Below are 13,520 nucleotides of genomic sequence, written 5' to 3'. Positions count from 1 at the left end.
CACATCCTCGCCAGCATCTGTTGTCACCTGAGTTTTTGGTCTTAGCCATTCTGACAGGTGTGAGGTGGAATCTCAGGGTTGTTTTGATTTGCATTTCCCTGATGACTAAGGATGCTGAACACTACTTTAGGTGTTTTTCAGCCATTAGATATTCCTCAGTTGAGAATACCCAAGATACAAGATACAAGATACAGGATACAATTTACAGACCACATGAAGCTCAAGAAGAAGGAAAACCAAAGTGTGGATGCTCTAGTCCTTCTTAGAAGGGGGAAAATACTCAGAGGAGGAAATATGGAGAAAAAGTGTGGAGCAGAGACTGAAAGAAAGGCCATCTGGAGACTTATCCACCTGGGGATTCTTCCCATATACAAACACTAAACCCAGACACTATTGAGGATGCCAAGAAGTGCATGCTGATAGGAGCCTAATATAGCTATCTCCTGAGAAGCACTGCCAGAGTCTGACATATACAGAGTCAGATGCTCACAGACAACTATTGGACTTAGAATGGGGTCTCTATTGGAGGAGTCAGAGAACGGACTATAGGATATGAAGGCGTTGGCAACCCCATAGGAAAAACAACAATGTCACCACATACTCCGCAGAGCTCCCAGGGACTAAACCATTAACCAAGAGTACACATGGAGGGACCCATGGCTCCAGCCATATATGTAGCAGAGGATGGCCTTGTTGGACATCAGTGGGAGTCCTTAGTCCTGTGAAGGCTCCTTTCTTCAGTGTAGGGGAATGCCAGGGCAGGGAGGCAGGAGTGGGTGGTTGGGTGGGGAAGTACCTTCATTGAAACAGGGGGAGGGAGAATGGGATATGGGGGTTCCAGAGGGGAAACTGGGATACGGAGAACATTTGAAATGTAAATAAATAGATAAAAAATATTTAGCAAGGAAAAAAAAGAGTCAAGCTAGATCTCTAGGGAATATGAACAAATTTTCAGGCTAATTGTTTGTTAATGAAATTTTAGAGATAATGGAGTGTCAGGCCCTAACTTTCTTTCTATTTGTACCTGTAGCTGTAGACTATATTGTATTGCTGAGCATGGTGGAGCACATTTGTAATCCTATCACTTGTGAAGTGGAAACAAGGTTGTCTGTATGTCAATTTATGGTTAACATAAACTAGGCTACACAGTGAGATTCTGTTTCAAAACAACAAAACCAAAATAACCAAAAAAATTACCTTGCATGTGCCTGTTAGTAGCCCTAGTGATTCTTAATTTTCTTGTTAGCAAGTATAATTAATGCCATATACATATTTTGAAATATTAGAAGTGATATATTAGAAGACATATTTTTGAAACAAGGTATAATGGAGTCTAGAGTTAAGAATTTGCTTCATGGCTACATTTCAGATTAGAACCCATTACATAGAGGAGGAGCCAGGATCTATGGGAAAGAATTCTCCCACAAATGGCAGGGCTACATGTATACATATGGGTAGTTCCTCTGGTTCTCATCAGGGACAACTGTGACTAGGAATATCATTATGTAAGGGCAAAGGGAGCATCTAGTCATTTTGAAACTGTTTTTTTAAATATATTTTAAATGCTATTTCCCAATTGGTAGTTTGATATATATTTCATATTTTCAGCTAATATTCTATATTCTCTTAGAAAAATATCTCTTTAAATGTTTCACATAATTTCTAATTCAATTATTTTCTTAATGTTGAAATTAAGACTTCTTTATATATTATGGTACAAGTCTTTTCTTGGTTATATGCCTTATTTTCACTGTTATTAATTTGTTTTTGAGGGGGCAGGGCATTTCTTTGTAGCCCTGGCTGTCCTGAAACTCACTATATAAACTAGGTTGGATTTGAACTTTAGAGTTCATGGAAATCTACTTGCCTCTGCTTCCATTTTTCTGGGATTAAAGAAAAGTGCCACACCTGGCTTGATTTTCAATTTTAAAATATCACTTGGTGAGTTTGTTTTCTTCCTATTAACAGAATTTTATACAAGTTTTTCTGGGTAAGTATTTCTGTTTTACTGCTTGGCTATACACTTGATAAAATATTCCAGAACTCAGCATAGCAATAGGTCACAAGGATTATATCTACTTTATTTTTTGAAAAGTTTTATTTTCAGAACACTTTTTGTTCTTTATTGAGATACCAACATTTGGATAAGGTTGCTCTTAGGAGAGGATGAGGGTTTGATTCTTAGGACCTACAAGGCAGCTCACAATGGGTTTTACTTGACTGCCATAGCTGGAGACCCAAAGTGATCTTAAGACATTATGTGAGGGCACAGATGTGTGGCTACAGTAAAGAATGTTGTTGTCTTTTCAGTACTGGCTCATAGTGCATGCATTATAATGGTAGAAGACTCAGTCATTGACCACTGAGAGAAACAAGGGAACACCGTTGAAAGTCCTGATGAAAAGCTCATCGTTGCTCTAAAAGCACCTGTTTCTTATTGAGAAGTGTCTATAGGGGAGAAAAGTGACCTGAAATGTAGGTGGAAAACCTGAAGCTGAACTTGACATCTGAAGGACCAGTGCTTTACATAAAGTAGCAGGCAGCTGGAGTCATGGGTGGCATTTTAAACAGAGGAGGAATGTGGGTGTATCACAGATGTGAATGATCTTTTTGGCTGGGTTGGGAGAGACAGACTATGAGATCCACTGCTGATGAGTACACTAGGAAGAGTCAAACTAAAGACCATGTGGAGTAAGGGTTATGGACATAGGTACAGACATTTAGGAGGTAATATTAAGGCAGATGCAATCCTATTCAGTGACTAGACATGGGAAAGAGGAGGAGGTGAAGTAATTTTTTGATTTCCGGTTTGAGAAACATCCCCATCATCTCTATTTCAAGAATTTCTTTTATTATACATATGCCTGACTGAGAAACTGGAGATTCCATCCAGTTAAAACTGAAACAGAAAGTCTAGGAAAGAGCAAAAGAATTCAGGTTTGGAAGTATTAAGGTGCAGATAGTAAATAGAGAATCAGATGACTCTATTCACTGGAGAGATTATATTCAGTGTAGGGCACAAACTGGCTTGCAGATTTGGGTGTTATCAGGAAGAAGAGTAAGGGTAGAGAGAGTCCTAGAATCTTTTTGGCATAACATGTAGAACCTAAGGAGGAAAGGGGGGAAGTGAGATTTGGAGGAGGGACATCAATACACGTAGGGGAAAGAGCAGGTGTGGATAGCAGTCCTACCTGGCAACTGGCAAGAGCACTGTCAAGGTGTGAGTGGTACGTAGCTCTAAGTATTGCAGAAAGTGAGGAGATAGGTATTCAAGGTCTCTCTCCCCTCTCCCCTCTCCCCTCGCCTCTCTCTCTCTCTCTCTTTCTCTCTCTCTCTCTCTCTCTCTGTCTCATACACACACACACACACACACAAGTGAGAGAGAGAGAGAGAGAGAGAGAGAGAGAGAGAGAGAGTAACCAATGCAATTCTTCCCATATTCCTCCCACCAAGGTTTTATTTAATATGCGCCAACTGAGGGTCCTTTATAGGATTTTCCAGTATGTGAGTCTCCCTCTGCCTCAGGACCTTTGTACTCATTTCCTTTTTCATGGATGGGATTCACACCAGCTTTCTCTTTATCATTTTCTGGTTTCTAGATCAGTTCTGAGACCTAGATCTTATGGTCACTGAAGGTGAGGTCTTCTTGTGGCAGTGTCAAGACATATTACATTGCTTCACGGGACCTAATTCAAATGAGCTATGAAATACCATGTGAAATATTACCTTAAGCATCTGTTTCCCTCAACTGCAACTCTACAGGAATGGAGGCTTTTTTTCTTTTGCTCAGTTTTGTAGTTCTAATAACTAACAAACTGTCAAAAGACATTCAGCATCCAACATATACAAGACTTCCTTACCCATTCATAAAATGTAGATGCCCTATAACCTCCTTAATGAATGTGTAAGGAAATAAAGAGCTGATTGGAACATTGTCAGCCAATTTCCAAAAATTTCTGCCAGAAGCTTTATCAGAGAAATCAGGACAAACAAGATAGCTGAGTTCAAGGCATGCTGACAGAATTCCTGGGGTCAAATGTCACCTCTGTCTTGGATTGGATGTATGTTTAGAATGATGAACTAATCATCTCTGACATTTATTTATGTCTCAGGCATGACAATTATACTCATCAGATTGGTCTGTACGGGCATTCTGTGACTTAGTACAGACTAAAACACTCAGGAGAGTGTCTGGCATGGTATTGACCTGTAAGTGTTTAACTTTTACTTTTTTATTATCATCCACTTCTCGTCTTCTTCCTCTTCCCCCTTCTCCTTCTCTTCCTCCTCCTCAAGGTTTTCTTCTATTGCATATATGTCTCACTTAGAAACAGGTTGTTAATTGGCCATGGTAAATAGTCTAAAATTAACTTTACCCCTAAGCATGTTCCTAATTATAGGTCTCAGTCTTCCAGTGACCTGAGTAGGTTTCAGATGCCAAGGTTCTCATCAGTCCATTTTTGTGACAGTCAGGTAGAACACATGGAAACTGTCCATATGTAGCATGCAATTACTTCATCCAGCATTTGGACATGAATATACACTTCCCCATCTAAATGCATAATAGAGAAAGTGATTTATTTTTCTGTGACATCATTCATAGCATGAAACTTACCATTTATTTCAATGAGGTATGTTCTAGGGTCTTGAAGCAAATTCTATTTAATGGCATGCAAGTTCAGAAAAGGAGATTTGTAATGAAAACAATTAATTTTTTGTTTTGATAGAATTTCCACAAGTTGTAGATGACTATATAAACTTTAAATAAAGAAGATTTTTATAGGCTTAATACAAAGGTAAAATACTGAGTGGAGGAAATACATTTCAAATAATCCATTAAAATATGGATACAAACCTTAATGATAAATTATATTTGAGTCATAATGCAGTTATTCTAAACATAGATAACACTATTTAAAATAATTAATAACTAAGAAAATAATACCTAAATTTTAACAACTATTAAAAATGGTGGCACATCCTTGCTATATCTGTACTAAGAAAGTAGACTCGAAGAATCAATTGTTGGAAGCCAGTCTAGGCTACATAGCTAGAAAAAGTAGGTATGTGTGCAGTAATGAAGATCTAGTATCTGCACAACAGAAGACATGTGACTACCACTTATGAGCCCAGTTTATTGTCAACTGACTTATTGTCTTTCAAATAGAATATTATAAAGTGCTTTTAAAGATTTATTTATTATATATTATGTGTGTGAGTGTCTTGCTTGTACTATGTGTTTACCTGGTGTCTACAGAGCCTGGGAAAGGGCACTGGAGCCCTTGGAACTGGAGTTACAGGATGTTATAAACTCCTGTATGGGTTTACAAATATGATGTATTGGTTCAGTTGGATTCGGGCAGCAGCGCTGATAGTTCAGTTCTTCTGTAGCTTTCCTTTTTTCCCTTTCGCTTCTAGAAACAAGGACTCTGGTATATGTGACGGTGTCATCAAGTTGTTCCAGGGCATGAAAGTTCCCAATTCCTCAACACCAGAAGTGAAGAAACACAAAGGCAGTGCCGTCATGCCATCTGCCTGAGTGAAGATAAGAAGATCATTCTGGAGAAGGGCAAGGCAATCCTGGTAGGAAATTAGACAGACTGGATGAGCCCTACACCACTTTTGTCAATATTCTGACAGATAACGACTGCCATTATGCTCTCTGTGAAGTAACCTACAAGACCAAGAACAAGAAGACCTGCTCTTCATCTTCCAGGCCCCTAAGAATGCACATTTTAAGAGCAAAATGGTCTATGTCACCTCTAAGGATGGCATGAGGAAGAAAATGACAGAAATAAAGCATGAACACAAGCAAACTGCTGTGAGGAGATCAAGGACCAGTACACACTGTCAGAAAACCTTGGGGTCAGTGCTCTCAAAAGAGCTGCTTCCAGCCTCCTACCTGGAATATCTAGCAGCTCCAGACCTGCTCTAGGGTGTTTCCGGCTGCAACTTTCTTTTGAGACCAGAAGAACTAAAGGGATCACATCACGAAGAGGGCAGTTCCTTCACCTCAATTGCCAAATATCCCTCCTACCCTCTGCATAGTCCTCTTCTATTCAATTCCTGATGGTTCTGTTTCCCCAAACTGCCTTTGATCTACTGATTTGTCCTGGGTTGAAGAAGAACAAGACCTGTTCCAGGCACCCAATTTTGGGGGAACCTGCATTTTTTAACAACACCTAAACTCTGCATCCCTCCCCATCCTATGCTGACAGCTTCTAACCACAATAGTGACTCTGTGCTTATCTGTTTGGTTCTTTGTGTAAATGAAATGTAGAAATGACCCTCCTTGCATCAGCTGGTTGCCCTCCCCTTTCCCTTGATCTTGGCCACTCACGAAAACAGAACAAATAGTGAACCATCCACTCAAAATAAATAAATAAAAATAAAAGGCTAATTAGCAACAAAGAGATGTATCATTAAAAATTCCTTAATGACGAGGCATCAATTACTGATATAGGAAAAGGAAGACATTATTAAGTGAGAACAAATCAAATGAGAATATAATTCTTTATTATAATTAGTACATAGACACACAACATATATGTCATTATTTATGCATATGTATATAGATAAATTTTAATAGAAAACTATTGAATAAATTAATCCTTATGAATTTTTTTTCTAGTGACTGCATTTCAAATATGAAAAAACTAGGAGGTTCACCAATCCATATTTTCTATTAGATAGAGCTAACATGGTACTTATTTATATAGAAATAGTTTTAAGGAAATTAAATTCTTTAATGTACAGAAGCAGTCATTCATCATCTCTTGCTATGCACTAAGTAAGTGGTTTTCGACCTATGGGTCCTGACCCCTTTGGGAAGTAGAATGACTCTTTCACAGGGGTTGCCTAAGACCATGAGAAATACCTATATTTATATTGTGAATCATAACAGTAGCAAATTACAGTTATGAAATAGCAATGAAAATTATTTCATGGTTGGGGGTCACCCCAACATGAGGGACTGTATTAAAGGGTCATAGCATTAGGAAGATAGAAAATCACTGAGTGACTAAATAACTAAATGACTATGTTGGGTGATATGATTATATATACCAGAACCTTGACATGACTTTTAAGTTAACAAAACCTCTTCAGGATACTTGCTAGGACAATGTATCAGAAAGTAAATCTACCAAGAAAAATCTCAGTTATGGCTTTTGATATACTAAAGTAGAACAATCATAAGTCAAGGCCAGTCTGAGCAACTCAGCAAGAACTTGAATTAAAAAAAAGTAAAATGTAACAGAGAGGTTGGAGAGATGGCTTCATGGTAGAGTGCTTGCCTAGCATGCAGAAGATCCTGTGTAATCCCTGACACTCCAAAAGAGACAAGGTTCAGTTCTGATATCTCGAGAAGGTTACATCAAGCAGTGAGGAAGCATAAATCTGCATGTGATGGCTCATCCCTGTACACTCAGCACTTGGGAAGTTGAGGCAGAAGAGTTGCCATAGGTTTGAGATGAGTTTCAGGACAGTGTATGTTACTATGAGACCTGTATCTGAAAATCATCTGCCTCCTAAACAAGGAAACACAAAAACCAGAAGCAAAATATTATAAAATACCTATCTAACAAAAACTTATTCTTTTAACTTAATTCTTACATTTTCAACTGGGTTAGGACGCATTACACTTTTAATAGTTTGTTCCAGTTGGATGTTCACAAAGTAAATATTATCTGGACTTACTTATGTTAAGGTCTACCTGGTTTAAAATATGTATATAGGATTGAAGATGAAATGTTATGGTTTCTATTTGGACAACTATTATTTTTTCAGATACCTTGGATGCATTTTCAAGGTATATTAAATCTTTAAAACAGGCCACATTTTATCACTAAAACAATATTTCATTGTACAACAAAACATAATTTAAAAATACTTGAAAATAAAAGTAATCAGTCAGAGACAATTACTATTTAATAGTTTAGCATGTTGTTATAGTTTTATTACTATGTATTTGCTAAGGATACATTGATGAAATAGCCTTTACCAATGTTTCAGAAACATATTATCTCAGTTACTGTTCTGTTTCTGTGAAGAGAAACCACGACTATTATGAATATCTATGAAAGACAGAATGTAATTGGGACTTGTTTATAATTTTAGAAGGTTAGATTGCGGTCATCATGGCAGGAAGCAGGCAGGCATGTCACTGGAACAGCTTAGAGCTTTACCTACTCTCTGATCAGTAAGCAGCAGAGAAAGAGAGAGAGAGAGAGAGAGAGAGAGAGAGAGAGAGAGAGAGAGAGGCTGTCACTGGTAGACTTTTGATACCTCAAAGTCTACCCCAGTGATGCACATCCCTCAACAAGACCCCACCTTCAAATCCTTTCCAAACAGTTCCACTAACTGGCAACCAAGCATTCCAATATATAAGCCTATAAGGGGCAATTCTCATTTAAACCAACACATTACTATCGGACCACCACGGCCTAAAACTGGTCTTCAATAACAATAAGGGAAGAATGCCCACATATACGTGGAAATTGAACAATGCTCTACTCAATGATAACCTGGTCAAGGAAGAAATAAAGAAAGAAATTAAAAACTTTTTAGAATTTAATGAAAATGAAGGTACAACATACCCAAACTTATGGGACACAATGAAAGCTGTGCTAAGAGGAAAACTCATAGCGCTGAGTGCCTGCAGAAAGAAACAGGAAAGAGCATATGTCAGCAGCTTGACAGCACACCTAAAAGCTCTAGAACAAAAAGAAGCAAATACACCCAGGAGGAGTAGAAGGCAGGAAATAATCAAACTCAGAGCTGAAATCAACCAAGTAGAAACAAAAAGGACCATAGAAAGAATCAACAGAACCAAAAGTTGGTTCTTTGAGAAAATCAACAAGATAGATAAACCCTTAGCCAGACTAACGAGAGGACACAGAGAGTGTGTCCAAATTAACAAAATCAGAAATGAAAAGGGAGACATAACTACAGATTCAGAGGAAATTCAAAAAAATCATCAGATCTTACTATAAAAACCTATATTCAACAAAACTTGAAAATCTTCAGGAAATGGACAATTTCCTAGACAGATACCAGGTATCGAAGTTAAATCAGGAACAGATAAACCAGTTAAACAACCCCATAACTCCTAAGGAAATAGAAGCAGTCATTAAAGGTCTCCCAACCAAAAAGAGCCCAGGTCCAGACGGGTTTAGTGCAGAATTCTATCAAACCTTCATAGAAGACCTTATACCAATATTATCCAAACTATTCCACAAAATTGAAACAGATGGAGCCCTACCGAATTCCTTCTATGAAGCCACAATTACTCTTATACCTAAACCACACAAAGACCCAACAAAGAAAGAGAACTTCAGACCAATTTCCCTTATGAATATCGACGCAAAAATACTCAATAAAATTCTGGCAAACCGAATTCAAGAGCACATCAAAACAATCATCCACCATGATCAAGTAGGCTACATCCCAGGCATGCAGGGATGGTTTAATATAAGGAAAACCATCAACGTGATCCATCATATAAACAAACTGAAAGAACAGAACCACATGATCATTTCATTAGATGCTGAGAAAGCATTTGACAAAATTCAACACCCCTTCATGATAAAAGTCCTGGAAAGAATAGGTATTCAAGGCCCATACCTAAACATAGTAAAAGCCATATACAGCAAACCAGTTGCTAACATTAAACTAAATGGAGAGAAACTTGAAGCAATCCCACTAAAATCAGGGACTAGACAAGGCTGCCCACTCTCTCCCTACTTATTCAATATAGTTCTTGAAGTTCTAGCCAGAGCAATCAGACAACAAAAGGAGATCAAGGGGATACAGATCGGAAAAGAAGAGGTCAAAATATAACTATTTGCAGACGACATGATAGTATATTTAAGTGATCCCAAAAGTTCCACCAGAGAACTACAAAAGCTGATAAACAACTTCAGCAAAGTGGCTGGGTATATAATTAACTCAAATAAATCAGTTGCCTTCCTCTATACAAAAGAGAAACAAGCCGAGAAAGAAATTAGGGAAACGACACCCTTCATAATAGACCCAAATAATATAAAGTACCTCGGTGTGACTTTAACCAAGCAAGTAAAAGATCTATACAATAAGAACTTCAAGACACTGAGGAAAGAAATTGAAGAAGACCTCAGAAGATGGAAAGATCTCCCATGCTCATGGATTGGCAGGATTAATATAGTAAAAATGGCTATTTTACCAAAAGCAATCTACAGATTCAATGCAATCCCCATCAAAATACCAATCCAATTCTTCAAAGAGTTAGACAGAACAATTTGCAAATTCATCTGGAATAACAAAAAACCCAGGATAGCTAAAGCTATCCTCAACAATAAGAGGACTTCAGGGGGGAATCACTATCCCTGAACTCAAGCAGTATTACAGAGCAATAGTGATAAAAACTGCATGGTATTGGTACAGAGACAGACAGATAGACCAATGGAACAGAATTGAAGACCCAGAAATGAACCCACACACCTATGGTCACTTGATTTTTGACAAAGGAGCCAAAACCATCCAATGGAAAAAAGATAGCATTTTCAGCAAATGGTGCTGGTTCAACTGGAGGGCAACATGTAGAAGAATGCAGATCTATCCATGCTTATCACCCTGTACAAAGCTTAAGTCCAAGTGGATCAAGGACCTCCACATCAAACCAGACACACTCAAACTAATAGAAGAAAAACTAGGGAAGCATCTGGAACACATGAGCACTGGAAAAAATTTCCTGAACAAAACACCAATGGCTTATGCTCTAAGATCAAGAATCGATAAATGGGATCTCATAAAACTGCAAAGCTTCTGTAAGGCAAAGGACACTGTGGTTAGGACAAAACGGCAACCAACAGATTGGGAAAAGATCTTTACCAATCCTATAACAGATAGAGGCCTTATATCCAAAATATACAAAGAACTCAAGAAGTTAGACCGCAGGGAAACAAATAACCCTATTAAAAATGGGGTTCAGAGCTAAACAAAGAATTCACAGCTGAGGAATGCCGAATGGCTGAGAAACACCTAAAGAAATGTTCAACATCTTTAGTCATAAGGGAAATGCAAATCAAAACAACCCTGAGATTTCACCTCACACCAGTGAGAATGGCTAAGATCAAAAACTCAGGTGACAGCAGATGCTGGCAAGGATGTGGAGAAAGAGGAACACTCCTCCATTGTTGGTGGGATTGCAGACTGGTAAAACCATTCAGGAAATCAGTCTGGAGGTTCCTCAGAAAATTGGACATTGAACTGCCTGAGGATCCAGCCATACCTCTCTTGGGCATATACCCAAAAGATGCCTCAACATATAAAAGAGACACGTGCTCCACTATGTTCATCGCAGCCTTATTTATAATAGCCAGAAACTGGAAAGAACCCAGATGCCCTTCAACAGAGGAATGGATACAGAAAATGTGGTACATCTACACAACGGAATATTACTCAGCTATCAAAAACAACGAGTTTATGAAATTCGTAGGCAAATGGTTGGAACTGGAAAATATCATCCTGAGTGAGCTAACCCACTCACAGAAAGACATACATGGTATGCACTCATTGATAAGTGGCTATTAGCCCAAATGCTTGAATTACCCTAGATCCCTAGAACAAAGGAAACTCAAGACGGATGATCAAAATGTGAATGCTTCACTCCTTCTTTAAATGAGGAAAAAGAATACCCTTGGCAGGGAAGGGAGAGGCAAAGATTAAAACAGAGACTGAAGGAACACCCATTCAGAGCCTGCCCCACAGGTGGCCCATACATATACAGCCACCCAATTAGACAAGATGGATGAAGCAAAGAAGTGCAGACCGACAGGAGCTGGATGTAGATCGCTCCTGAGAGACACAGCCAGAATACAGCAAATACAGAGGCGAATGCCAGCAGCAAACCACTGAACTGAGAATAGGTCCCCCGTTGAAGGAATCAGAGAAAGAACTGGAAGAGCTTGAAGGTGCTCGAGACCCCAAAAGTACAACAATGTCAAGCAACCAGAGCTTCCAGGGACTAAGCCACTACCTAAAGACTATACATGGACTGACCCTGGACTCTGTCCCCATAGGTAGCAATGAATATCCTAGTAAGAGCACCAGTGGAAGGGGAAGCCCTGGGTCCTGCTAAGACTGAACCCCCAGTGAACTAGACTATGCGGGGAGGGTGGCAATGGGGGGAGGTTTGGGAGGGGAACACCCATAAGGAAGGGGAGGGGGGAGGGTGATGTCTGTCCGGAAACCGGGAAAGGGAATAACACTTGAAGTGTATATAAGAAATACTCAAGTTAATAAAAAAAAAAAGAAAAAACAAAAAAAAAACAACAAAAAAAACCCAACACATTATGCTAAAATATTTTCATTTATAATACACAATAAGACTATATTACATTATGTGGTCACCTTAGCTTATCTCTAGTCATGTTGTAATCGGAGTGAATTCAGGGACTTTTAGGTACTAAGAATTATGATGTCACTACCCCAAAATATCTATAGTTGAGTCTAAAACTTTATTATTATAAATTGAAAATTCCCTAAGTAGGGTTGATATTTCAAAAAATGTGTGGAAAAATACTTTTATTTGATACTAACATAAGGAATCTAAAAGTTTATAAAAATTTACAAATGCACACCATTGGTTTTGGTCTTTACACAAGATGTTATTTGCAATACAGAAAAAGAAGCACTGAGAGAAGAGATTACACTCTACACACATCTCTGACTCCAGAGGAAAACACCAAACGCCATCTGGGACTCTGGTGCACGGGGGCTCCCGGAGAGGGCGGCGCCGATCCTCCTGATTGCTGCCCCCGCAGAGAGCTCATAAGCAACACCCCACGAGCAAACTTGAGCCTCGGGACCACAGGTTAGACCAACTTTTCTGCTCCAAGTGACCTGCATGGTGAATTCAGGGCACAGGCCCACCGGAACAGCTGAAGACCTATAGATAGGAAAAACTACACGCCCGAAAGCAGAACACTCTGTTCCCATAACTGGCTGAAAGAAAACAGGAAAACAGGTTTACAGCACTCCTGACACACAGGCTTATAGGACAGTCAAGTGACTGTCAGAAATAGCAGAACAAAGTAACACTAGAGATAATCTGATGGTGAGAGGCAAGCGCAGGAACCAAAGCAATAGGAACAAAGAGTACATGGCATCATTGGAGCCCAATTCTCCCACCAAAGCAAACACAGAATATCCAAATACACAAGAAAAGCAAGATCTAGTTTCAAAATAATATTTGATCATGATGCTGGAGGACTTCAAGAAAGACATGAAGAACTCCCTTAGAGAAATTCAGGAAAACATAAATAGACAAGTAAAACCTACAGAGAGGAATCACAAAAAACTCCTGAGAGACACAGCCAGAATACAGCAAATACAGAGGCGAATGCCAGCAGCAAACCACTGAGCTGAGAATAGGTCCCCCGTTGAAGGAATCAGAGAAAGAACTGGAAGAGCTTGAAGGGGCTCGAGACCCCAAAAGTACAACAATGTCAAGCAACCAGAGCTTCCAGGGACTAAGCCAC

Source organism: Rattus norvegicus, chromosome 6 (assembly GCF_021556685.1).
Source record: "Rattus norvegicus strain SHRSP/BbbUtx chromosome 6, alternate assembly SHRSP_T2T, whole genome shotgun sequence".
NCBI lineage: Eukaryota > Metazoa > Chordata > Mammalia > Rodentia > Muridae > Rattus > Rattus norvegicus.
The sequence above is the reverse complement of the archived record's forward strand: the minus strand, read 5'-3'. Positions refer to the sequence as shown.